General features: G+C 34.7%; 3 protein-coding genes across 3 annotated transcripts in view; 2 read left to right on the forward strand and 1 right to left on the reverse strand.

The window, feature by feature from the left end:
• Window positions 1-23186, reverse strand: part of LOC142336269 (uncharacterized) — a 556260-nt gene that overhangs the window by 121980 nt on the left and 411094 nt on the right. The gene's annotated exons all lie outside the window — the stretch shown is intronic.
• LOC142336270 (uncharacterized) overlaps window positions 1-23186 on the forward strand; it is a 308561-nt gene that overhangs the window by 84185 nt on the left and 201190 nt on the right. The gene's annotated exons all lie outside the window — the stretch shown is intronic.
• LOC142335813 (uncharacterized) overlaps window positions 1-23186 on the forward strand; it is a 38781-nt gene that overhangs the window by 11132 nt on the left and 4463 nt on the right. The gene's annotated exons all lie outside the window — the stretch shown is intronic.

The following is a 23186-nucleotide window of genomic DNA, read 5'->3' on the forward strand; positions in this document are numbered from 1 at the left end:
TTTTTTCAGTGATTTTTTTGAACTTTTTAATCTGATTTCAATCAACTTGCTGCTTATTGTCACTAATGATGACACCCATTCTCTCTCTGGGAAAACGAAAACTAATTAGCTCAGTCTTTTGATGTTTTAAATAATGGTTTTATGACTTTCATACTACGATTTTTCCAAACAAATTTTGCAATCTTTTAACATTTTCAAATGTTTTTTTTTGCTTTCTCTGGCCCTTTGTAGCATTATCACAATAACAACTCTTCCCCCAGGGTTGAATGAGGTCAAATTGAACATAAATAATTTGATCATTGTTAAGTATATGCTTTTAATGTGTTTTACACTGTTTTCTCTCAAACCTGAAATAAACTTTAAACTGCATATATAATTTTAGCTCTCGTCGTTCTGAATTTTATGAGGTTTCTTAGATATTATTGTTTTATTTTTTAGGATATTGAAGCTATTTAATGTCCTCAAATGATAGCTGATGGTTTTTTTTGACGTTGAATTTATTTTTTCTCGAAAATTCAAGTGTACTCTTTTGCCCTTTGATCTTTTTGTGATTTCGTAATTTAGTCTATTGACGACAAGGCCTGTCCGTTTTGCGAAGAAAACATTTTTTTTTCTTTTTTTCGTCTTTTCGCTAATTGTACCTCAAATCTATGTTCGCAAAAAATTAATTTTCGATCTGGTCATTTTTGCTGTCTGTACAGATAGTCCTTTTACAAACACGCCATTGATGTTGAAATGAGATGCAAGTTTTCATCCATATTTTTTTAAGATAATTACGTATGGTTTTAACGGCTTCAACTTAGATGTAGAAATTTTTTAAATTTTTGTGTTTTGCCTGTTTTTGTTTTTACTTTGTAGTCTTGCAACTTAGCTTAAAGAATGACAGGTCTCATTGGCTTGCTAAGGAGCTACTTGTGAACCTATCTATTTGTTTTTTGGTTAAAAAATTTTTGATGTTTTAGTTTTTGAACTTAGTTGGTTTTGCAAATTTATTTTCAAACTCAATGGATTTCTCTAACGTTGCCCGTTTTTGTTCTTCTCTTTTCGACTTGTTATCTTGTCTAATTAAGGACAGCTTGCATGTGCGCTCTATAGAAGCACAGTTAATTTACACAGTTTGGGTTTTATGTGATGCTATTTTGCGATGCTGTCATCGGTCCTCTAATGTAGCATTATTTTAATCATAAGGGTTTGAGTTTTTACAAAAAACTATGGGCATGTTTAGAATATAATTATCAAATGCTTAATACCGATCCTCCTTGTTCGTCATGTTTTCTTTTTTTTTGCGCGCAGGTAAAATAAGATTTTTCAAAATTTTTTATTGTTGATAATTTACAATCAAAATTAGCTGGTGTTTTCTGAAAAACAGAACATTCAACACTAATTTTTTTTGAGCTGGGTTGGCATATGATGTAGGAACTAGTAGTAATATAGTGAGCTACACTCCCCGGGGGGGGGGGGTGAGGTCCCCCATGTATTAAGATAGGGTATAGCGTATTTTCCGGGATTTGGGTCCTCCGTAACGTATTAAGATAGGGAATGAATTAGCATGTATTAAGATTAGGTATAGCGGTGTTAATGTATTAAGATTTGGTATAGCCGCCATGTATTAAGATTAGTTATAGCCGGCGACATGTATTAAGATTAGTTATATGCGCCGACATGTATTAAGATTAGTAATAGCCGCCGACATGTATTAAGATTAGTAATAGCCGCCGACATGTATTAAGATTAGTAATAGCCGCCGACATGTATTAAGATTAGTAATAGCCGCCGACATGTATTAAGATTAGTAATAGCCGCCGACATGTATTAAGATTAGTAATAGCCGCCGACATGTATTAAGATTAGTAATAGCCGCCGACATGTATTAAGATTAGTAATAGCCGTAGTAGTATAGTCGGTGCAAATGTGGGGGGTAGGTTCGGAGACGCTCCTGATTGGCTGAAATTCAGCCAATCAGGTTCGGAGACGCTCCTGATAGGCTGAAATTTTGAGGGGAAAAAATCAATGTTTGTGTAGTTATTAAGTGTTTACTTGAGAACAATAGAATTGGCGTGGGTAATTAATTGCTGTAATTATGTGAGGGGTAATTATGTGACAGGTTGAATTTTGTTTACAAATTTTATGCTATTAAATTGTGAAATTATTTGGTGGGGGTTTTCAATTACCCTAATTATCTGAGGGGTAATTATGTGACATGTTGAATTTTTGTTTACAAATTTTAGGTCAATTGCAAAGATTGTTCCCCTAATTGTTTGAATCAATTGTGTAACAAATGTCTTTTGCGCGCTCATTAATTGGAAAAATTCAATGATAGAAAAAAATGAATTAAAATTGTATAAAATTACAGACACAGTATAAATGTAATAGAGAATACTAAAGAATTGTGCTATAGTAGAAGGATTTAAGTTATATGTTGAGTGGTGCTGTATGAATACCGTCAGACTGAACAATGCGCTTAGGGTAGAAATAGGACAGTCCCTTCTTTGTCTGCTCATACGTAGCAACACAATGGTTTATTGTTCTGAACCCTCTATTTGTTGAAGTAAGATTGATAATTTCATCCATCACACGTCGATATTTCTCCATCGGTCCATCTCCGTTCTCTTCTAGTGTTCTTTTATTGAGACCTTTACTGCTGAACTTGTATTTGTCAGACTGTGCATCGTAGCAACAATAAGTTTTGCTACAAAGACAAATCATTTCCGTACATCTGAATTCTTCCTTGAAAAGTCCTGGTTCCCGTTTATCATGCTTCTTATGCTTAGAACAACATGTTCTAGGGAAGAAATTTTGAATAGCATCTGCTTGGAAAGAGTCGTTACAGTCCTGCTTTCTCAATGCTTCCCATTCTTGTTTTTTAGCAGGTCGAATACAATCATACAAATTCTCATGAGCTAAGGCTAAATAGAGGGAATCTGTATCCATCTCTAACTCCTCGAATTTATCCACGTCGCAAAATCTGTCAAAGAAGTTATAGTAGAGCTCCAACATACGTAATTTAGCGTACTGAAGTATGAAGAATCCAACTATTATAGGTTCGCGGTGTTCAATTTTTGATTTTGCTAGCTCAACTTCGTAAAGCTCTTTTGAGACATTGTTCAACCGCTTAAACATTTTCCCATTGATTGCTTTGTGCGTCTTCTCATCGTTCAAATATTTGGTTTCTGTATGTTTGCTTCTGTCCATAATCTGATAACCGTAAGAGCTATTACCCAATAATTTCATAGTCTCAGCAACAACGCTGGAATCAGGATTTTCATCTCCACCTCTTCTAGCGTCTACCACTGACTGTACAAAAGTGTTGAAACATTTGCGCGGCGTGTACTGTACAAATCTATAAATTCTTGTACATTTCAGACCGAGGCTGATGTAGAAATTTAGTAGGGGAGTAATAATTGTTCCATTTTCCAGATTGAAACTTGAAATTAGCATTCGCTGAGGTTGCTTCAGTTAGTTGTTTTCGACAGCGTAATCTCTCATATAATCCCCAATATCAGCTCGACTAACGTTGAAATTTTTAAAAATAGGTGGGAAATTCGAAAACTTGTACTTCAAACCTGTGGGAACTTCCAAATCACATTGTACGTATCCAAACATCTCCCCATCTCTTATTTTAGCTAGTAAAGACTCTTGCTTCAAAGGTAATTTGAAAGGAAAGTTCTTTCTCACGTGATTTCTGACATTTTCTTCTTCTTTAACACTTTCCCACCATTTACACTCCCAGATTTCAACAATCTTATATCCTTTACTTTTTAAGTAATCTCTTCTCAATTCATCATGTTCTCTTTTTCTAATCCCTCTCTGTGTTTCCTCTTCCGAGAGACTTGCTTTAGCTTCCTGACAAGGACAGAAATGAAAGTAACAACCCATGGCTTCAAACACCGTATTACAATGTGTGCAAAATCCGTCTACGCTAAAACAATCAATCTTCTGTTTTCCGGTTGTGTAGTAGCTCTCAATTTTACATTCGGAACGTTGTGATTGAAGATATGACATAACCATGTTCTCAAATGTTCGAGATCTGTTTGTTCGAGCCCTGAATTTTTGAGAATCTGTATCAAATTCCCATCGAGTGTAAAGTCCAGTGGGCATCTCTTGACACATTGAAAAGGGATAGAGTTGGCTAGCGTCAATACCTACGATAGACTTGCAAAGGTTTTCAGAGTTTCGTATGAAGGTCTGATCAACTACTGCTTTTCTAGTAAAAACAATAGATGGACCACCAGTCATATCCTCACGTATTTTGTCATGTAAATCTTTGTCAGCTTCAACAAATGGAAAAAACTTGTGGTTTGTTGACTTGTGAAGACAGATATTAGCCAAGTTAGGAAGTGTACATCCGAGTTTTAACATATCGATACCCTTGTTGTGATAAAACTCCATCATTTTTTGCATTGCCTCCAGTGTTGGAACAACATCCTTGTTGTTGTACCACTTGACAAAATCTCTGAATGTAGCCATTTTTTCTTGCTCCCAGACCACTTTCAGGTAATTGTAATTGTCAATTCCAGATGGAGGAACATTTTTCAACCTCAACTTTTTTAATGACTCTTGTTGAGAAAATCCACTGTTAAGCAATTTAGTGAAATCAGTAAATTCCTTCTCCAGTGGATTATAGTTTCTCAGTTTGCTAAAGAAACAGTCGTAAGGAGGGAGAAAAGTTGCATCGAGCTTTTCGGGAGAGTTAAACCACTCATAGGGGAAGAATCCTTTGGTCTCATTTGTCTTGTATGCTTTAAGGAAAGAATCAAGAGATGTAGCTCCACCGAGAAAGTTGAGGATATCGAGAAATTGTACATCACCAAACTTAAGAGAAACAAAGTGATTTGCTTTTTTAATAACAGTAGGTTGAATGTCGCGCTCATGAATAAGATAGGGTAGGAGATAGGACTTAATGAGATTTAAATCATATTTTCCACTGTTGAATCCGAACACAGGTAAAGTGTTCACATAACGCTCAAAGTGCTGCTGTAAGTCCAAAAGCTGGTTTTTCTGCATTTGGAGAAATTGCGTAGACATATCAGCTTCATCATCTTCTTCGGTACGTTCATCTTCACACTCAAATGTTGAAGCGTTTTGATCTTTTCTTTTAATTAAATTTTCGCCAATTGCGTTAACTCGTGCTCTGATTACTGCTTCAATAGAGGAAAACTTTGTCCACATTTCAGTTTTACTTTTGTTTGCTAAGTCTTCAATAGCTTCAACAAAAGATATAATGAGAGCTTTCGGATCTTTATCGCATAGGAAGACAGGTTCATCAATTAAATTGGAGGAAATAGAGACAGAGATTGGTTCATGCTTTCCAATCCAAGTGGTTGTGTTTGTATCTTTTAATTCGTCGGAGGGTACACATATCGATTCAAAGTCAAAAATAGCCAAGTTCTTGAACAACTTTTGATCATCGTTGTAGGAAATTCCAAATCTGTCAAGCTTATCAAATAAGGTCTCGCGCAATGTATACACACTCTTAGGGTAAATATGCTGTACTCTATCTTTACACGTTTTAACATGGCGGTTGAAATTTCCCGCTTTCTGAATGAACGTATCGCAACTGGGACAACGGAATCGTTTAAAGAATGTGTTGATATCATCTACATAGCATATGTGGTTGTTGTAACGTAATAAATTAATATTTTTCTCATACATTTCAATACTTCTCCTCGCAAGTTCACCAACAAAATCTCCATCTACAATGTCAATATCGTAAATAAATATGTTGTGTTTTATCGCATTTTCAACAAATACAAGATGATCGATCGATACCCCTCTGAAATTGATTGCGTCTTGTCCAGATTCGTGGAGGAATGCACTAAACAAATTTTTTGCATTGATCTCAAGCTCCGATGATCCATATAAGTGAACAGCTATAGCTCGGAATAAGCAAAGATAATCTTTGTAAGTCTCACCATAGCCATTCGATACGAGACAATTCACATCTGGTCGTCTGAGTAACTGTTCAGGAAGAACAGCATCGATACATCCCATTGGAATGGATTTTAGGAGTGCGCAAAATATTGTTACATTTGTAGTCAGAGCAAATCGCCATTTTGTATTCTCCCGCTCCTGAGCACACGTCTCCACTAAATCCATCTTTTCAATCCTGTCCTGAAGAGAGACTAAGTCTCCTTTGGAACAGAGTAGATGAGATTTCTCGAAGAAAGTGTTGTTCTCGTGAGCGTAGAAGTATCGATACTCGTCCGTATCCACATTTCTTAATATAAATCCTAGAGCTAAGTTGACTTTGGCTGCACAGTTGAGTTTTTCGAATACTTCTTTCAACTTTTTATTAATTTCATGAGGATCGAGCTTGGACAGCTTGAAGTTGAACACTTGATGTCTTCCATTTTCCATCTCAGTATCGTCAAAAAAGTGCTGACAAGCACTAAGTTCTTGTTGTAGCTGCTCGTTGTCCTTTTCCAGCTCCTCTGATTCTAGAACTTCTTTAAGCTTTTCACTCGATTTTGTTCCAACTTTTGTTGAAGTTCCATGCTTTCTCCTCTTGTGTTGTTGAAGAGAATAGAAACTCGGAAACTCCTCCAAGCATACAGTACACATAGTGCTTAGCTTTGTATCCTTAGGAGCGTGATGCTTAGCAATGTGGTAATTCATGTCTTCTTTCTTCTTTGTACTGAAATGTGGACATTTGGGACAAAATAGAGTCCCACTATCACAAGACTGCTTGTGTCTTGCCATATTCTTCTTCACCACCATTTTGTTGCACTTTGTGCATTTCACTGGGAGATTTCTATCGAGAGAAGGCATTGTTTTGGTACAAGATGAAACAAATTCGGGTATTGTGACGAGCAACTAATTGTGACAATAACAAAGTGAGAATGAAAGAAATTATTTTTGTACATTTAGGGAACGCAGCTATGACGCATCACTCCATATATGGAAATTTATCATTTCCATTTTAAGAAGCTTGTTGTCATAACCGAACATTCTAGTACATAATGAATAAACCAATCAGATTCTTCCATTTACAAATACCTTTAATATTTAAGAACATTCTTTTTAAATGTGTGAATTCATTCCTTGGAGTAAACTCAAAAATAGCAAATCATTCTTATATATCTTCTTAATCATTTCTTTTACATTTTATATAAGTTTTCATATTTCATCCAGTCATAATCCAAAAACAGACTCACAACAAATTCAAACAAATTGTTCCAATCTTAACAAACTCTGTGATTCAAATTTGTGTCTATCCGCAATTGACAGAATTCGGTGCTTGCAAACAAATCTAGTCATATTGAATATTGAAATTAGCACATGAATGTGCTTTTACAACAATGTTAAAGATGTCGAAAACAAATATTCATCCATACTTCACGAACAAATATTTATTTTACAACTTAACGTTATTGTCTTGGAACCTCACAACCAATCAAAATCCCGTGTTAAAGAAATTATACTGAAGATTAACGATTTTATTTTGTGTAATTGTTTCTTAATTTTAATTTTCTTTTACATAAACAGAGTATTGCGTGAAATTTTGCTCATTTGCGAAAAATGTTAATCAAAAATCATTTACAGTTGTTGGAAAAAATATATAAGAGGAAAGAAGGAATTGCCGATGCTTACAAAGTTGACGAGATTGATGTTGATTCCTATTTTTTCTACAATTTCTTGGACATTTGCGTTCAGAATGACAGAATAATCTGATTTAGTAAAGGATTCGAATATGCAACATTTTCCATTTAAAAATTCAAATATGATGATTATATAACGAAACAATCATTTGATTTATCGTCAGAGCTACACATTAACAAGTACGAAATTTTATTTATTTTGAATTCTGTTCCCGAAATTTTAGAACAGTACAGAAATCTAGCACAAGCGAACTGTATTCCAATTCCTGACCCCATAGCAATCACTTCATCTGTACAAAGCGCGTTGTTTTTTCATTATTATACAGATTACAATTCTGAAGGAGTAAAAATTCGATTTGGAATTCGGCTCCCAAATATATATATACAAAAGTTCTGTTCCAAAAATGGAATATTTTCCGAGATTGATTTAAAATTTAACGAAGTTGAACAAATTTATCAGAGCTTAACATTTTTGGTAAATTATGTCACTTCGTTCCCACTGAGCTATCCTTATTAGTAAACAAGTAGTCATATCATGTGATACATGTATTATTCAAAAACCATATTTGGTTTCTATTCACGCATTGATGTTCCTGCTTCGTATACGAGCATCATTTTATAACAAATTCTTCCATATTTGGATACATTAATTGATTTCCATTTCCTGTTTCGGTTACTAACGTCAGTTTTTCTACAAAATATTTCCTTCTTTGGTTACTTTGTTCTTATTGGACGGAATTCACTATAAATAGGAGCGACAAAGTTAGACTTCATCATTCTCTTTCATTTCCTCAAAATTAATTTCACCTTTGTTCCTCATCGTCCTGCTAACTATTCTTCAAAACTTTATACAATTGAGTTCCTACATTCACATTCTTCTTATCTACAGATCTTACTTCAGTTGTAACGTTTATCTGTTTCTAACTTAGATATTCTTTTTGTCCTACTATAAAGTGAAATTTGTTGCTTTTCTAACTTACTCTCTACTTGACAGTTTTCAATACGTTCATTTACAAACTGCTTTTGTTTCTAAAAAATCCACTTCTATCAACTCATCTGAACAAAATGGAGTTTACTGTGCAAAACAACAGTCTTCTGTACTCATTTTCCTTCACTGAGGAGACTGCTCGGATAAGTATTAAAGACTTATCAAACGGATTATATGAGTCTGTAATGACTTTACCCATCACTGTGTGGCATATTATTGAACACCAGCGACAACAGTTCGACACCTATCATCAGGGCCAGGTTCCAATTACGGAGAATCAGCTTGGAACTCAAGCGATGGGACACGAAGTTGCTGTTATTAGTGGGCACCACTATCCCCACGTTGCTGGGACAGAATTTCCACCTACCTACGTCCCTGGCAACATTCAATATACTTTCCCTTGGGAAGAAGGGCAAATTCCCAACTCTTGGTTCTCTAGCCCGGATGTAAATCAAGTTTTGAGTTCAGTGGAGGAGTCAGGGAATTTGCTTCAAACTGTGTCAAGCTTTGATGGGAGCGAGCTAAGTGTTGATACTAGCACTTGGACAGCAAATGAACAGCAGAACTTTGATCCGGCACAGTACTATGGTTCTACTGATATGTCGACTACTCCATCAATGACAACACCTTCCATAGAGGATGGAACGGCGCACAATCCAATTTTGCTGACTGATGAAAATTCAACAACTTCAATCAGCGTTCAACCAACTGATCCTCCAGTAATATTTGAACGTTCTAGACCTTTTGGGAATGAGATTCAAAACTTACCAGAGTATGTTGTGAGAACTCTGTTTGAATAGATTCGAGATGGTACAATTTTGCAGCTTCATTTGTAATCGATCTTAACGGAAAAGTTGTATGTTGATTTATATATTTTCCTGGTGATGTATTTAAACATTCTTTATAATATAATTTTTCTCATGTGAGCTTTCTTTTCTAAACCAGTTCACAAGGATATAATCAAACAAAATTGTGAATTTTGAAACTTCGTTACAAAACTTGATATTTAACGGAAATAGCATTATCAAAACTCGACATTTAACAAAAATACTTGATCAAAAATTTGATATTTAAGAAAAAAACTGAGCAGAAATTTGATTTCTAAGAAAAAAACCTGTATGAAAACTCGATTTTTAAGTTGTTATAGAAAAAGAAAACTTGTCATTTTACAAATTAAAAAATCTCTTCCTTTTTTGCGTTAAATTATACCGTAAACTGGTGAAAATCAGGAAAAAATTTGCGCTTTATTGTATCCAATTGGAAACTGTTTTTTGATATTTAAACAAAAAGATTGAACAAAAACTCGACATTTAACAAAAATTTCGTTGAGAAAACTCGACTTTTTTTAAAATAAATTGTTCCAAAACCCAACAGTTAACAAAAATTTTTATGAGAAAACTCGACTTTTAAAAGAATAATTTGTTACAAAACTTGACATTTAACAGATTAGAGGTATCAATTTAAACATTTAAGAAAAAGATTGTATAAAATGAGAAATTGAATTTTCTTGATTTTTAAACCAAATATAAAACTGATACTATGTAAATAATTGTGATGCAATTACAAATTTATTACTTTCTAATTTCAAGATATAACAGAGAATTATCAATTAAGCCATGGCCGTCTAACAAACAGTCAACAATTTTTATCAATTCACCCTCATATTTTGAGTTTTTAAGAGATTGAATTCTGTCCAGAAAAGAAGATCCCATTGTTTGTGTGCTTACATTTCTTTGTTCAGCGCGCAGTAGATGTCTCTTGAACTTCTTTCTACTCAATCTTTTTTTAGACACACTAGGTAACTTCTCAACATATTTGTTCTCATAATTGTGTTGTACTGCTCTGTCTAACTGAGTAAAGACAAGTCCCGATTCTTCCAAAATATTGCCAAAAAATTGATGTTTATATAATGTATATAAACAATCAACTGTCTGATATAAATAGGAGAGATCTTCCAGTTTTTGAAGCAAGTCTTCGATGGAGAAAGAAATGAGAACAATGTGATATCGACAGGTTTTCAGGGGACAGAAACTGTTGTGTGAAGCAACAACATATTCACTTGTAAGAATATATGGTCTATAATCTTTGACAGATACAGATATAAACAACGCCTTTTCACAGAATTTTTTGTAAAAGTGTGGTAAAACCTGACACATAACTGCTGCCATTCTGTAATATTATTTAGTTCTAAAGAAATTGATTTCCTTATTTGAACTTAAATTCCAAATAAGGAAACTAATTTATTTATTATAAATAAAACCAAATTCCAAATAAGGAAATCAACTTATAAATTATAAAGGAATTCAAATTCCAAATAAGGAAACCAATGAAATTGTTATGTGCAATTTAAAGTCTCATTTGAACTATGAATCAATTCAAGAAACAGCGGATTAAGAAATTTCGATGTTTTACTTGTTCAAAATATTTTCGTCACTACTTCTCTCTAATGCAACACAGACGTGCTAAACACAAAGACTCTTTTTCTATAATGATTCAAAAGTTTTCTTTATTGAAAATTTCTGATTAGAAATCCTTTTAAGGAAGAATTCTAAATAGACACATTTTTCTCTTCCTTTTTAGGAAATTGTGCGAAAACAATGATGTCATTAGCATAAAAGGAAATTCTGCGTTGTAGAGGCCCTTAATTTTTTAAGCAAATCATTTAATCAACTTCTCGCAGCTTACTCAAGTTACGTAAATGTCTCTCTCCAAAGTATCTCCTTGTTACTCGAGCGCTCCATCAATGTTTACAGATTCACAACCTAAATTGGGTACTGATTCCGTCCCATTTTATATTGACTTTGGTTCTCATCCAAACAGATTTGGGAGATTTACTGTGTCCCAAATATTTAGAAATGGACAAAATTACTCGGAACCAACTTTTCAAGTCTTTAAAAAAGATAAATGTGGAACATTTGAAAAGTACCAACAACTGAGAATTGGAGATTACGAATTCAAGAAATTTTGTCTTCTGAAGAACGATCTGCTGAATGGAGACTGGGAAATTCGAGAAAATCCAGCTCAATTTGAGAAGAACCCAAAAATGGAAGACGTGCTGCAACAATGTCACAAAGCAAGAGAGATCAGCATTGGAAAAAATCGAAGACTCTACGTTACCTTTATACAGTACGTTCAGGACAATCCAGCTTCAGTTTATGTCCAGATCCGACTATTTTGTCGCAAAGAGAGCAATGAGTTCAAGCAAGTGACTTACGTCAGCTATAAAATGGAAGAATTCAAGGAACTCATTGAAAATCTTAAAGACTTCTCTAATATTGAACAATGTACATTTCAATAACTACTGCTGCGCAATATTATGATTTGTTTTTTTTTTTTATTGAATGATGAATATTTGGTGATTATATGTATTTGACTTTCAGTAAACATTTTTTCATTTGAACCTTTTTTCTTCTTAGAATGAGTTGGGATATTGGATGCTCTAGAAACATTTTCTTAAGTCTCAGAGATAAATCAAAAGTTTTTCACGTCAGGTTACATCACGAGCTTAAAAGGTATTCATATACAGTTCTTGAAGCGCAAAATTTTCCCAATTTGGATAATTTAGACGTAGAGTCCCAAATTTCTGAATTCAAGTGGGTTATTCATAATGGACTGCGCAGAACAACTCTAACATATCGTTCTGACAAACAAGAAATTTCCATTTCTCAACATCGCTGGAACGGATATCAGTGGAGTTTTCTTACAAAGATTGATTTGAAAAAAGAGGAGTATAAAAATGTAGTGGATCATCTACCAACACTTCTTTCCTATATAGAAAATTACAAAAAGACTTGCATTATTTTGGACGAAACAACTCAGAGTTAATGAATATTGTTACTCTGGTAAACATTTTCAATTGTTACGGAAGCATACTTTCAATGTTCCCTACGAACGAAAAACGTAAAAACTGTTTTCTCGCAGCGTGTAAAATTTGGGACCGAAATGTCGATTTGGACGAAATTGATCAAAAGTTTCCTCACGGAGGAAAAATTGGATATGGAAATTCTCTTTTAGACTTTTTCTTAGCTAGATCAAAAATTTTTCGTCTACATGCAATTTTACATGATTCTGCTGGAGCTGTGAAAACAACAACAGACGAAGGACCAGGTTATTGTTACATGCTGCCGCAATTACCCAGCTCCTGTCTTCTAGGTCATATAACTGGATTATTCTTTTGTCTCTACATCAAAGTTTGTCATCCTCATATTTTTAAAATACTAGATTGCTAATCATTTGTCAATTATCTCAGCTAAAAAGAGGATGACTCTCGTTGTGTTTGATATTGAGTGCTTGGAGGGAACAGTTGTCAAGGAGCTGGGAATTTTCAAGGACGGAATTGTGTTAGGATATACATTCCTCCCACCGAATGACTACAAGCCAACATTTCAAGCAAAGTGGAACACAAAGAATTTACATGGAATAAACTGGAATAATGGAAAAGTTGATTACTCAGATCTTCCAACCATAATTCATCAACATTGTTCTCCTACAACCGAATACTTTGCCAAAGGATTGGAGAAATGTAAAATCCTATCCAATTATTTGTGTAAGGATGTGGAAAATTTGGACGATTTTGGATGTCCAAAAGCCTCTAAGTTGATTTCCAACGAAGATACAATCTGGGAATGTAGTAACTACCCCTACCGACACAAGAAAACATTGCACTGTGCAGAGAAGAAAGCTTATGCTTATGGAACTTGGGTTCTTAATTTTTTTGACAAAATTTAATATTTGTAAAAATTTTTATATACTTTCATTGCAATGTATCATATTGTCTTTTAATTAATTTTTAAAATCATTTTTTTCTCCTACAAAACATAGAAAAGTTGCTTCAAAAATGAGAAACTTGAACAAATTTTGTCCTAGCGTTACACAGTTATTCTTCATTTCAATTCTGTCGTTTTTCTTAATTTTGAATTTATTCTCCTTTTTTATGCTTTCTGTTATTAATTCTTGTGAAGAGACAGTGTTTTGGCTGTCGCTGTTGTTTGTTTCTTTTTTATGTTTAGAAGCTTATCTCATTTTTTTATTTATTTACGTCACAATTCAGTTGAAACATTTTCTCTATCGTCTCAATGATTACGTTTAAATGACTGAGCATACAGATAAAGGATTAAATTTGGGTAATTTTGTCTTTGATGATAATAATCAGGAACGACAATCATGGAAATGTTTTGGACAGACTTGTAATAGGTCTCTAGTCGTTTTTCTGTCCCAATTTTTTGTTATACTCGTAATTCTGGTCTGTTGTATAGTACGAATAACATTGGCTACAACGTGTGAAGAAACAACAGTTTGGATTGCAATCCTTTCTAGTACAGTTGGTTATATTTTACCTTCACCTAAATTATGAACAAGATAATTTCCACAAAAGAACGAATTTTTATTTCATTGGTTGGTCCAAGCGGATCTGGGAAATCTCATCTTATACATGAATGGTTAACAATTGGAACTTTTCAACCAGAGTTCGACAAAATTTACTACTTCTATCAACATTATCAATCTCTTTATGGTTTAATGTCTAAAGATGTTAAAAATATTGAGTTCATAGAAGGAGTTGACTTTGAGTTTATTCAAAACCTCCCAAATAACGGAACAAAGTATCTGTTAATTTTTGACGACTCTTGTGAGGAGATTTCCAGCTCTAAAGATTTCGTTAAAATTGCAACAGCTGGAAGACATAAAGGACTCAGCACAATATACATCAAACACAATTTATTTCATCAGAGTAGATTAGGAAGAGATATAGAGTTACAAAATACTCATATCGTCTTGTTCAAATCTCCTAGAGACGTACTGCAAATAAACACTCTGAGCCAACAGTTGGGATTAGGTTCACAATTAAAAGATTGGTATACTAAAGCAACTTCTATTCCTTATGGTCATTTACTTATTGATTTAACTCCCAAAACAGTCGACTCTCTTCGATTTTGTACAAATAGTGGATCGATTCCTTCAATTTTTTTCCTTCCACAACATAAACAGCAGACCACATTTTTGAGTGATGAGCACACAACATCTCTCTACTCTGACAACGTTCCAAAGTTATTCCCGGAACTTCAAAAGAACTTACCTAAAAAATTGTCCAAAAGAATTCATTCAGTTCCTAAACGAGTGCATCGTAAACATGCTCAGAGGAGAACTGCAAGATATTCAAAAACGAGACGTAAAAAAGTATCAAGACGAAATTCATCAGCTTATTCTAAAAAGAACTGGAATAAATAAAAGGAGAGCAATTTTAAGTTCAAGGAAAGGAATAGAACTTATATCAATTCTAACTCCGTCTATCATTAACCGTCTTTCTTGAAATGGAACAGTTTGTTTTGATTCCTCAGCAGCTTTACGAACAAAAATTCAAATTACATGTGTATAAATTGGACAAGAGTGAGGAAAAAGTTAACTTCGTTCCACAAAATTTAGATTCTCTTCACAAGGACATCACCACTAACACAAAATCATTCAAAAACGAGTCAGTTGTAGATCAAATACTCAAATGTCCTCGAATCAAGCTGTCCCTCAGTGACTCCATTTTACTGGATGGAAGAGATACAAATGTAGCATTTACCGATTTTATTTACGCATTGAAGAGAAAAAATATTGCATTTCCTGACATATATTACACAATACTTGATGCTACAGGGATAAGTCCGAGCAAAATTGTAAACAAGGATGCCAAAAGCAAAGACAGAGGGAGTTGGATCCCTTTCAAAATCTGAAAAAGCGAAACTTCAACGATTATACAAGGAAGGAAAAGCTGCATTTGGATCGGTTAGAAATCTTCAAAAAGCGAGCGGTTTATCAAGAGGCAAGGTTATTTCCTTTCTCCACACTAAAAATTCCTATACAAAATACCGTCAAGCAAATCGACATTTTAGACGATTACCTGCATTTGCAAAGCGGATAAATGAAATTTGGTGTCTTGATTTAGCTTTTATGGACAAATTGTCAGAGTTTAATAACGGAGTAAAGTATTTATTAATCTGCGTTGATGTATTTTCTCGTTTTGTCCGTGTTCAACCAATGAAATCAAAGTATTCTAGAGATGCTGTAGCAGCTTTCAAAAAAATGCTACGAAAAAACAACATCCCACAAAAAGTATGGGTTGATCAAGGAACAGAGTTTGGTGGCGAATTTCGGAAATTTTGTGGACAAAAGAAAATTAAAATTTATTCAACGAGAAGTGAAACAAAAGCTGCCGTAGCTGAGGGAGCTATCAGATCTTTGAAAAACATTATTTATCGCTTCATGGAAGAAAACGGGCATAAGTACCTTGTAAAAATGGGATCTTTCCTAAATACAATGAATAGTAGAGTGAAGAGATCTACAGGTAAAGCTCCAAAGGAGGTAAAAAACAAAGACTTTTTATCAATTTTTTACAAAAATCCGATCAGACAATACAAAAAACCTCGGTTTAAAGTAGGGGATAAAGTACGAATTTCGAAATACGATATTCCTTTTAGAAAAGGATACAAGTCACAGTTCACGAGTGAAATCTTTGAAATTGTTAAGATTGCTACGTACAAACCTCCAACATACAACCTCAAGGGAGAGCAGGGTGATGAAATACTAGGAAAATTTTATGAACAAGAGCTCTCAAAGTGTATCATTTAGTGATGAACTCTTTTACGGTAGAGCTGGTTTCCAACGCATCCTTTGATTGTTATCCAAATAATACATTGAGTTCTTTCACCAATTTCCTTCCCGAACAGATTAACCTTGAAGGAGAATGGGAGGTGGCAATAACCGAACTATCATATCCATCTTTGTACCAGAATATTACAGATGGAAAATTTTTCTATCTAGATACTGCAACTCCAGATACAAAACCTTCCGATTATTATACAATTGATGCAGGACTATATCCATCAATATCTGATATTGTGAACGAAATGAACAAACAAATTCAGGAAAGAGAAAAGTATGAGAAAACCCCAATCAAATTAAAAGTCAACAAAATTACACAGAGAATATCCCTAAGCCTTCCTAATGAAAACTCGTTACTAGTTATTTTCAGTACTGATCTCTGTCACGTATTTGGGTGTGAGGAAGCTGTTTACGGAATGGGTGTTTTTATGAGTGGTGCTGGACCACATTTTCCTAAATTTCCCTATGATATTGTTCGAATTCATACTCTCATGATATACAGTGATATTGTTGAATACAATATTGTAGGTGATACAAAAGCCGCGCTTTTGAGATGTATTCCGTTTATTTCTAAAATTAAGAATGGAGACATAATATCTACTGGACAATATATGAATTATCAAAACTTCCCAAATCTACAATTTAAAAAAATTCTTAAAAATTCTTTCCACAGCATTAAACTTGAGCTCCGCGACTCATACGGTGAAAAAGTTCCCTTCAATTCAGTAGGTGTAACAAGAGCTGTATTGATGTTCAGAAGAGCTTCAGACAATCATTTTTAAAATTAAGTTTACAAAAAATGGTTGCAGACAGTGATTTACCGTGTTTTCGTGGTTATTCAAGACAAAGGGGAAGAGGATTTGGAGCTTTAGCACAAACAATTGGGAGAACTGCAATTCCTTTTTTGAGACGATATGTTGTACCAGCAGCTAAAAGAGTTGGTGCTGACTTGATTGAATTAGCTGCGCCAGAAATCGGAAATGTATTAGCTGGAAGAAAAAGTTCAAATCTGCAGCCACAGATGTTGGAAAGAAAACTTTACGTAAACAACTAGGAGGAGGAAAACCTAGAAAACGACGTATTATTCGAAAACGCTCGCCAAAAATCAGTCGACGTCGTCGAACTAGGAGGGATATTTTCACCAAACTAAAATGAATACCAGATCAACAAATGACAGTAATTTCCGTTATGGACACTTTACAAATTCTTGCTTGGAGATTTTTGACAAAATTCCGGTTTTGGAACCAATTGAATCATCCCATATTCAAGAAGTTTATCCCAGCACTTCATTGGATGAAAGCAGCATTGAATTTGAATTTGAAACAGATAGAAGTATTTATCTCGATATGAGAGATATTCATTTACAAATTAAAGTTGGATTACAAAAGGGAAGATTATTTGACGATTTCATGAAAAAAGAGGAGCATGGAAAACCAGATATGGGTATGACTTTCACTGATGATGATTTACAATATTTGACTCATGTCAACAACTTGTTACACTCTCTTTTCTCCAACTGCGAAGTGTATTTAAACAATCAACAAGTGTACAACTCTAACGGACTCTATGGCCACAAAGCTCTGATATCCAATGAATTCAATGCTTCTACAATGAATAATGAAGGAATTTTGGCTTGTCATGGATACGAATTTGAGAAAGATCCTAGTGATTATGAAAAAAGTCCATTCATAGATAGGGAAGAAGAGCTTTTGTTGAAAGATGGGGTTACCTTATATGGTAAACTTGCAATCGACTTATTTCAATGTGAAAAATTATTACTTCCAAATACAAAAATTAGACTCAAATTGATTCGAGCGAGACCAAATTTTTACATGATTTCCTACAATCCACATGTTTCCCTTAGAGTTCTTGACTGTTCACTTTTTACGAGACGTGTTGTCGTTAATGAGGTCTATCACCAGACAATCAAGTATCAACTAACACATCAACCAGCTTGCTATAATTTTATGGAGACAATTGCGCGAACATTTATTATTCCTTCTGGACAAAATCAATTTATTCAGGAAAATGTTTTCAATAATGCCCCAATCAGACGAATTGCAATAGCAATGAACACTAATTCAGCATTCACCGGACATTTTCAAGAAAATCCTTTTCATTATCGAAAGTTTGGACTGCGGGAGCTGAGAATTGTTCGAGGGGGGAGAGCTGTTGTCTCAATTGATACAACCAACAATTGTAGAGCTTATGTTACAACAATGAAGGCAATGAACTTCAACGAAGAAATTCCTGCGTTACCGAATGATTTCTTCACAGATCATTATGTGCTTGTATTCGATCTCACATCACTCCAAGATGCTGGTGAAAATGTTCATTATCCTGAACTCAGTGGGGAAAGTCTTCGCTTAGAAATGTTCTTTGAACGTCCGCTAACCAATGTTACCGAGTTAATTGTTCTCGGAGAACGAATCTCAACAGTTAAAATTGATCAGTTTGGAACAGTTGCTAAAAATGTCTGAAGAACTCTGCATTAATCAAGATTTTTTAATTTTCTTTTCAATTTTTTATGGTTTTTATATTATTGCCTTCTGCGTTGGAACATTTGTTGGATATGTACTTTCATCGCCCAGTTGCAACCCTTTTCACACTATAATATCATGATAGGGAATGGATGAAAATTGGGGTAGACCTACTCCAAACTTATATGTATACCTTATTTGTGCAGTATTCCTGGGACTTTTAATCATCATTATTATCTTTCATCCCGATGTCACAGGTAAAAGTGAAGGCAGAGTAAGTAAATCTACAGGAGATCTGATACGTAAAATTCCCCAATCTAAAGATTGTTGCTTTATTGAAAAGAACGAATCATTTCAACTTGATTGTAATGTGAGAAATCCCTGTTCAAACGGAGCTTGCGAATTGAAACAGAAGATTATTTGTCATGGATAATCAATCTCTTCAACAAATTATTGAACGCATTCCTGAGCTAAAATTCAAATACATTGGATCGTTTCCAGCAGATTTCATTCCAAATTTACCCAAATTCAGCTTTGCAATCATTAACACTGCTTCGAGTAAAGAAGTCGGTGAACATTGGATATTGATTGCTCGACTCAACAGAAGTTACTATTATGCGGATTCTCTGGCTCGATCAGTAACACATTACAAATTTTTAGGTAAAAAGTACCAAAAAATAATACATCGACCACTTCAGAAGATGCAAAATTTGTGTGGATTCTACGCAATTTTTGCAGCATTTCAACTATTTAAGTTTTTCCAAACCGATTTGAACAATATTCATGATGTACACGTGTTAAATTTTATAAGTAACTATATGTAGTAGTGTTCATTTTGGTATTTAGTAAGCTGAAGTTAATAAAGTTGATAGTATATGTTTCTCGTAACTGTTTCTCGTGAGTTTTCTAAACTTTTTTTATCGAACTTTATTAACCACTCGGCTAAGTGTACCTTAATGTTCACTGAAATTTATACAATTTATTGTAAATGGTTGAGTAATTTTGTATTTTGATGCTCATAATTTGTACTGTGTCTGTCATTTTATACTATTTTAATTCATTTTTTTCTTTTATTTAACATGTTTTTCCAAATAATGTACAAAAAATAATGCATATATGCATGTAATTAGCAAGATGGCGCAGTGGGAGCGCGCTGGGCCCATAACCCAGAGGACGGTAGATCAAAACTACCTCTTGCTATCTTGACTTTTTCCAATTAATGAGCGCGCAAAAGACATTTGTTACACAATTGATTCAAACAATTAGGGGAACAATCTTTGCAATTGACCTAAAATTTGTAAACAAAAATTCAACATGTCACATAATTACCCCTCAGATAATTAGGGTAATTGAAAACCCCCACCAAATAATTTCACAATTTAATAGCATAAAATTTGTAAACAAAATTCAACCTGTCACATAATTACCCCTCACATAATTACAGCAATTAATTACCCACGCCAATTCTATTGTTCTCAAGTAAACACTTAATAACTACACAAACATTGATTTTTCCCCTCAAAATTTCAGCCTATCAGGAGCGTCTCCGAACCTGATTGGCTGAATTTCAGCCAATCAGGAGCGTCTCCGAACCTACCCCCCACATTTGCACCGACTACTACGGCTATTACTAATCTTAATACATGTCGGCGGCTATTACTAATCTTAATACATGTCGGCGGCTATTACTAATCTTAATACATGTCGGCGGCTATTACTAATCTTAATACATGTCGGCGGCTATTACTAATCTTAATACATGTCGGCGGCTATTACTAATCTTAATACATGTCGGCGGCTATTACTAATCTTAATACATGTCGGCGGCTATTACTAATCTTAATACATGTCGGCGGCTATTACTAATCTTAATACATGTCGGCGCATAATCTTAATACATGTCGCCGGCTATAACTAATCTTAATACATGGCCGCTATACCAAATCTTAATACATTAACACCGCTATACCTAATCTTAATACATGCTAATTCATTCCCTATCTTAATACGTTACGGAGGACCCAAATCCCGGAAAATACGCTATACCCTATCTTAATACATGGGGGACCTCACCCCCCCCCCCCCCGGGGAGTGTAGCTCACTATATTACTACTGGAACTAACCTTATCAGCTTCCGAATGAGTCAATTTTTTTCTTAAAAAACTTTGTAGAAAACTTTAATTGTTTTTTTTTTTGTTTTCAACCGATTGATTACAAATGAGCGTAAAAACGACAAGAGCGTAAAAAGCAAATGTGCTTCTCTCAGGAAAAATTTGTTTGGGAAAACAGAAGACTTCGATGAGTTTAGATCTCTCAAAATAGCGAAAATATGTTTTCATGTAAAACTAAAAGCAGAAAAATAGTTTCTTTTCTATATTCTAGAGCAACAATTCTTCATATTTCCAGAGAATTATTGATCTCAGAAATTTAAAAACCATGGAGACATAAAAACTGGTCTCGCGAAATTCACTACAAATCAACCATTTTTTTTTCGAAAAGTAGATGGAAAAAGTTTTCTGTTTTGTATTCTTTGTATTTTGAGACAAGATCGTTCAAACTTATCTCCTCTAGGCTAATCCAATATAGAAGAGTTTGAGAATAACAGAGTTCGCTCATCGGTGCGTTCAAAAAATCAATACATTTTTTTCTTTTTTGAATTTTATGGTTAAATGATTTTGAATTTGTTCTTTGATCTAATCTTTTCTGGTCTCCGAGCGTTTCTGTCAGTTGGAAAACTAATTAGTTTATTGAATGTCCAGAAATAAAAAAGCGTTTTCCTGAAAAATCAAAAAAATATATTTTTTTAATTTTTCAGTTTACATGAAATTTTATAAATATATTTAACGAGAGTATTACTTAATAATAGCTGCAAATTCCAGTTTTAAAATGATTCTATCAAAATTGTGTTTACTATAGCGTGCTGGTAACACATCTGAGATTTTTGAAAACTAATTGGCCCAATATACTCATGAAGCATCAAAAATGACTTGTTTTGAAAATATTTATTTGAGAGTTTTGAATCAAAATTACAATTATCGATATAAATGCTCTAACGACACTCGTTTTTAAAAGAAACGATGAGGTCCTAATAGACCTCGAGTAAAGACCAATTGTCAAAAAAATTAAAAGAAAGGTTTTTATTTTTTATTTGTAGGTTTGTGCGTGCGTGCGTGCATGTGTGGGTGTGTGTTTTGTTCGCTTGCGTGCGCAAGAGTGTTTGTGTGTGAGTGGGTTTGTGTGTGTGTGTTGTTTTTGTATGCGTGTGTGTTTGTGAGTGTTTCTGTGTGTGTGTTTGTCTGCGTGTGTGGTATTTGTGTGTGTATGTGTGTGTGTGTGTGTTTGTGTTTGCGTGTGTGCCTTTGTGTTTGTTTTTGTTTTTGCTTGTGTGTGTGTTTTTGCATGTGTTTGTGTGTGCGTTTGTGCGCGTGTTTTTTTGTGTGATTGTGGGTGTGTGTGTGTGGTTGTTTGTGTGTGTGGTGTTCGTGTGCGTATTTGTTTGTGTGTGTTCTTGTGTGTGTCTGCAAATTTGAGTGTTTGTGTGTGTGTGTATGTGTGTGTATGTGTTTGTGCTTGTGTGTGTGCCTTTGTGCGTGTTTTTGTTTTTGCTTGTGTTAGTGTCTGTTTTTCTGTGTGTGTGCGTGTTTGTGCTTGTGCGTGCCTTTGTGTGGGTGTTTTTTTTGTGTTAGTGTCTGTGTTTGTTTGTGTGTGTGTGTGTGTGTGTGTGTGTGTGTGTGTGGTTGTTTGTGTTTGTACGCGTTTGTGTGTGTGTGTGTGTGTGCGTGTGTGTGTGTGTGGTTGTATCTGGCTGCTGTGTGTTTGTGTGTGTGCTTGTGTGGGTGTTTGTGTGTGTGTGCGTTTGTGTGTGTGTGCGTTTGTGTGTGTGTGCGTGTGTGTGTGTGCTTGTATAGGTGTTTTTGTGTGTTAGTGTTTGTGTTTGTGTGTGTGATTGTGAGTGTGTGATTGCCTTTGTGTGGGTGTTTTTGCGTGTTAGTGTCTGTGTTTGTTTGTGTTTGTGTGTGTGTGTGTGTGGTTGTTTGTGTTTGTACGCGTTTGTGTGTGTGTGTGTGTGTGTGTGTGTGCGTGTGTGTGTGTGGTTGTATATGGCTGCTGTGTGTTTGTGGTTGTATCTGACTGCTGTGTGTTTGTGTGTGTGTGTGTGTGTGCGTTTGTGTGTGTGTGCTTGTATAGGTGTTTTTGTGTGTTAGTGTCTGTGTTTGTGTGTGAGCTTGTGTGTGTGTGCCTTTGTATGGGTGTTTTTGTGTTTTAGTGTCTGTGTTTGTGTGTGGTTGTTTGTGTTTGTACGCGTTTTTGTGTGTTTGTGTGCTTGTATCTGGCTGCTGTGTGCTTGTGTGTGTGTGTGTGTGTGGGGGGGGGGGTAGTGTCTGTGTTTGTGTGTGCTTGTGTTTGTGTGTGTGCGTTTGTGTGTGTGTGCTTTTTTGGGTGTTTGTGTGTGTTAGTGTCTGTTTCTGTGTGTGC

The sequence above is a fragment of the Convolutriloba macropyga genome, chromosome 3 (genome assembly GCF_964194025.1).
Source record: "Convolutriloba macropyga chromosome 3, txConMacr16.3, whole genome shotgun sequence".
In the NCBI taxonomy this organism is placed as follows: domain Eukaryota; kingdom Metazoa; phylum Xenacoelomorpha; order Acoela; family Convolutidae; genus Convolutriloba; species Convolutriloba macropyga.